Source organism: Pan paniscus, chromosome 6, assembly GCF_029289425.2.
Source record: "Pan paniscus chromosome 6, NHGRI_mPanPan1-v2.0_pri, whole genome shotgun sequence".
Taxonomy (NCBI): Eukaryota; Metazoa; Chordata; class Mammalia; order Primates; family Hominidae; genus Pan; species Pan paniscus.
This window is the reverse complement of record NC_073255.2, coordinates 140,128,436-140,134,435: the sequence shown is the minus strand read 5'-3', so window position 1 is coordinate 140,134,435 and position 6,000 is coordinate 140,128,436.

Genomic DNA, 6,000 nt, shown 5'->3' with positions numbered 1-6,000 from the left:
CTACAACACACAAACCTTCTAAAAAAAGGTCAGGGTTTGTTTGCATTGTTTCCATGCTACTCAACTAACAGTATATAGCCAAATGATATGTTCAGCAGTTACTTTGATTAATTCATTTTTTGTCCTCCTGGATAGTTATGTTACTCATGCGCAATACAAGTGGGTTTATTTGTTCGGTTTGTTTGGAGTTTTAATGGATCTTTTCCTTCCTATTTTTATTGATATTTTTTAAAAATAGAAAATAATGTGCTTTCAACAAACTCATAGATCTAATAAGTGATTATGGCAAGGTTGAATTATAGCAAGGTTAGAGGATACAAGATTAATACTTTAAAAGACCGTTGCTTTCCTATATACCAGAAATGAACAATTGGAATTTGAAATAAACAGTTATATCATCACTAAAAAAAGAAAAAAGAACAAATAGGTTTAAACAAAATATTCACAAAAGCTATATAAGGTAAACTACAAAACTTTGACGAAATAAATCAAAGAAGATCTAAATAAATGGAGAGATAGTCTGTGTTCATGGATAGGTAGACTCAATATTGTGAGGATGTCTGTTCTTCCCAACTTGATCTATATATTCAATGCAAACACAACCAAAATTCCAGCCAGTTACTTGTGGCTAAGAACAAACTGATTCTAATGTTTATTTAAAGGCAGAAGACCCAAAATAGCCAACACAGTATTAAAGAAGAAAAACAGTCAGAAGACTTACACTACCCAACTTCAAAACTTACTACAGAACTATAGTAATAAAGACAGTGTACTATTGGCAAGAGAATAGACAATTAGATAAATGGAACAGAGAGCCCAGAACTAGGCCCACATAAATATAGTTAAATGACCTTTGACAATGGAACAAAGGCAATTCAGTGGAGAAATAATAATCTTTTCAACAAATGGTACTAGAACAACTGAATATCCACATGCAAAATAATAAGTCTAAACACAGACCTTAAATCTTTTGCAAAAATTAACTTAAATGGATCATAGACTTAAATACAAAATGAAAAACTATAAAACTTCTAGAAAGTAACAGGGGAAAATCTAGGTAGTTTTGGTGTTTTAGGTACAACACCAAAAGTACAATCCATTAACAAAAAAATTAACATGATGGACTGCATGAAAATTAAAAACTTCTGTGAAAAACATTGTTAAGAGAAAAAAAGGACTAGCCACACTCTGGGAGTAAACATTTGCAAAAACACATATCTGATAAAGGATTCGTATTTCAAATATACAAAGAGCTCTTAAAACTCAACAGTAAGGAAAAGACAAATTATGGGCAAAGGATCTCTCTGAACAGATACTTAAAGATATACAGATGGCAAATAAGCATATGAAAAGATGCTCAACATCACATGTGACTAGGGAGTTGCAAATTAAAACATGAGCTACAACTACATACCTATTAGAAGAGCTAAAATTCAAAACACTAGCAATGCTAATGCTGGTGAGGATGTGGAGCAATAGGAACTCTCATTCATTGCTGGTGGAATGCAAAGTGGTACAGTCATTTAAAAAGATAGTTTGTCAATTCCTTTCAAAACTAACATAGTCTTATCATATGATCTAGCAAGTATGTTCCCGGGTATGTACCCAAGTGAGTTAACATTTTATGTCCACTTAAAAATCTGCACATGACTGTTGACAGCGGCTTTATTCATAATTGCCAAAACTTAGAACTAAGATGTCCTTCAATAGGTAATGGATGAACAGTCTGTGGTACATCCATTATCCATACAATGGAATATTTTTCAGCAATAAAAAGAAATGCACTATCAAGCTGTGAAAAGACTTGGAGGAATCTCAAATACATACTGCTAGTGGAAAATGAGCTATACACTGGGCGGTTCTAATTATATGACATTCTGGAAAAGGCAAAATTACAGAGATGGTAAAAAGATTGGTGGTTTCCATGGTTTGGGGGGAAAGAGGGAGAAATGAAGGGATGGCGCACAGGTGATACTTAGGCCAGTGAAATAACTCTGTGATGCTACTGTAGTAGCAGATACATGAAATCATGCATTTGTCAAAACTCATACTACTTTGCAACTCAGAGTAAGCTATAATGTAAACTATGGACTTTTTGGTCAATAATGCACCAATATTGGTTCATCAATTGTAACTAATGCACTACAATAATGCAATAGTTTAATAATAGGGGAGACTGCCAGTGTGGGGGAGAGGGGATATACGGGACTTCTAGATTTTCTACTCGATTGTTCTGTAAACCTAAAACTGCTCTAAAAATAGCCTCTTAGTAAAACAACAACAATGAGATACGGCTTAACAATCACTGCGATGGCTATAATTATAATTACAATAACAAGTTGGCAAGGATGTGGAGAAATTGGAACCCTTATATATTGTCGGTAAGAATATAAAATGGTGTAGTCTGGCCATTCGTGAAAAGGATAAAAAAAGGTTACTTACTATATGACCCAGCAATTCCACTCCTAGGTGTACACCCAGGAAAAATGAAGAGATATGTCCACACAAAAACCAGTACACGAATGTTCATAGCAGCATCATTCATGATAGGCAGAAAGTGGAGACAACCCAAATGCCCATCAACTGACAAATGGATAAATAAAATGTGGCATATCCATATAATGGAAGATTATTCAGCTATAAAAAAATGAAGTACGATAAATGTTACAGCATGGATGAACCTTGAAAACAGGATGCTAAGAGAAAGAAGCTGGTCAAAAAGGATTACATGTTATATGATCCCATGCATGTGAAATGTCCAGCATAGAAATATCCATAGAGATGGAAAATAGATTAGTGCACGCCAGAGGCTGGAAGGAGGGAGGAATGGAAATGACTGCAAGTAGGTATAGGGTTTCTTTTAGGAATAGTGAAGATTTAAATTCTGTTAACACTTATAACTAAGACACTGCACTAGCCCTTTACATATTTCCAAATTTTAATTTTTTAAAAAAAGTCTACCTTGCTTTTTTTGAACCCAGGTATACAGCCTTAATTAAGAAATATGAAAGCTGCAAAACTCGATGGTTTTTCTACTAATGGATTATAAATTGTCACCAATAAGTATCTCAAAAAGGGTTTCAATGGATGGTACCAAAGATGAGAGCGTTTTAAAGTTTCATATTTATCTTTAGGGGATGGGTCCATACTTATGCGAAAGCAGAGCTCTGCTGACCCCAACAAGTCTGGTGGTCTTGATATAAACACTTATTATTTATTTAGGGCTGTCTCACTCTCCTCCTTATTCTCTAGTTGCCATTTAGGCTACTAGCAGATAGAAGTAATTAGAAAATAGGAACAAGGAGGCCCACCCTACTTAGAGACTGGGCAGTGCAGGTGAGAAGGAATCAGAGGAATAAAGTTCAGGGATAAGGGGGAGGCCAGGTTGGGGCTGGGCCGAAGAGATGAGAGAGAGATGAGCTCAGCCCTCTGGGTGGGCAATGACAAGTGTAGGTACTAGAGGACAAACTGTGGGATAGATTGCAGAGTAAGACCCTCAGGGTGGAGTCTGAACACACAGCTGGAGGCAGAGGAGGAGGGAAGGAAAAAAGTGGTAAAAAGAGATCTTAGTACAGGCCACTGTATGACTTAGCAGGTGCATCTACCTAAATATTTGTACAAATACCAACTAGAATCAAATAAGTTTAAAAGACCTTATTTAGGCCATGTCATCCAAAGTATTTTATAGTTGAGGAAATCAGAACTAGAGAAACAAAGTAAATTGGCCAAAGCATACTGGGCCTAGTCTAGTGATATATCTTCAACTCTATATTATAATCAAAGTTCAATCTTAAATCAACCTAAAATATTATATTATGTAAAATACGGCACACAGATTCATTATGTATCATTGGCACTTTTACTATGTTTTGCATTTAATCTGCCCATAAATATTCTGAAACTCATTCTTTAAATCATTTCCTGTTTGCCCCAAAAATACTCATCTCTAATCCTACTGTAACATCATCATCTACATTTCTGTTACATTAGGATTAGAGACAAATTCTGTTTATAAATAACTCTAAGAACAGTTTTTATATTTCATTTTCATGTTGAAAATCAGTCAGATTTGCTTCAGCATCAAATAAAGTGTTTATGTAAAATTAAATGAGCACTGGCAGCAAGCTGCACTTTTTTTTTTACTAAATGGGGAAAATAGACTAATATAGTAGAGGCTTTTGCTTATTAATATTGAATGTAGTAATTCTTATATTAGTTACTTTGGTGGTAAATAAAAATAATCTCAATATGATGGAGTTTGTACATGGTCTATTACCATCAAATCCAGGGAAAAATGGATTTTGTAGATTTGGGGATGTGGTACATGTATAATAAGTATAGTTGTGTATATGTTGGTTAAGTCATTTAACAGTGATAACTGAGTACCAATCTGGTTCAAATGAATGTGCATATACTATGCAATTGTGCAGTCTCTCTACTTGGAGCTGAAAGAATCTCCCAATTAATTTATGGATCACCTCCCTCCCTTTGAATAAGACACGCCTTTATAAGGCATGTCTTATCTGATAAACGCCTGGAGTTGTTTATAAGGTATGTCGTATCTGACATAGGCCTGGAGCACTACACGACCAGGGCATGGGTGGCTTACAGAGCTCTAGTTTTTTGGTTTTGGGGATTTTTGGGGGGGTTAGGAGTGGGGAGTGCCCCCTCATGGACACAGAAAATAGATTGGAACTCTTGGAAATTCCAACTTGTTATTACAGATGCCTTTCTTCCATAGTCCAAAAGACAGCATTGTGCAAAGTATCACTTACAGATTCATTTACATCTAAACTTGCTGTATGCTTCACGGCAAGTTGGTGTCTTTCCACTTTCTCCTTGATGAAGACCTGCATCCAATATGAATTTAAAGAGGCTCTGTAAAGTAATTCGACAGCAGCAAATATGCTATTTAAAAATGAGTCAATCCAAGATATGTAAATCCAAGAAAGGTTTTAGACTGAAGCAGTTGTTTTATAAAATACACATGTCCAAAGACACTTTTTTAGTGGAGGCAACTTGCTGAAGAAGAATTTGAAAGGATCTTTTAACATTTATAAGCAGACCTATTTGAAATTACCTAGAAAATAAGTAAGCTCCAAGAAGAACATACCTATGGCTATCCTATTTTTCGAAGGCAAAAATGGAGCTACAAAATTAAACAAAGGATGTATTTCATGTTTGAATTTGTAGAAAAAGTCTTAGAAAGGTATAATGAAAATAAATAAAATTACTAAATAAAATAACTATGAGATCCTAAGAATTTTGCCACCATCTTTGGGAATAACTAATGCTGATAAAGTAGAGACTAATACTTTGGTGCCAATTCCAACTCCTTGCACTGTACAAAGGGGGAAAAGTATCTTAATGCATAAGAAATTATGAGACAGCACAAATAAAAACCAATCTTTTATGCAGAAAGTTTCAATTAAAGTGAAATTCATATTTTAAATTACCAAATTATAACCGGAAAAGTTTGTAATGTTTTCAAAATGGTCTTCGCTAAACTACCTCTATCTAGCCTGGAGGCTAGAGATGGAACTTAACTATCCACTTAAATTATATATATGTATTTGTGCAAAGTTAAAACTTTAAATCTAATAAATTATTCGAATCAATTAAAACAAAGTCATTATTATTTGGAAAACTAAATCTTGGCCATGATGAATATCTTAATTATTTTGACATATGAAATATGCAATGTAATTTTTATGTGGGGTTACATTTGGAATTTTCCTACATTTCATATTTAGTAAATGGATTTATTATAAGAACAGTGATTTTTTTAAAGAATGAATTTAATAAGTAAGTTTTGAAATTTTGATTTACAGATCATTATTGCCATCTGCTGGTTACATAGTTTAATTGCATTTTTTAAAATTCCCAATTGTTTTACTAAAAGACAAAGGAAAAACTGAGGCAAGTTTTAGATATCCATAACCGGATTAGAGATCTCTATGTAAGACAGATAATTTGCAGCCAGGTGCAGTGGCTCATACC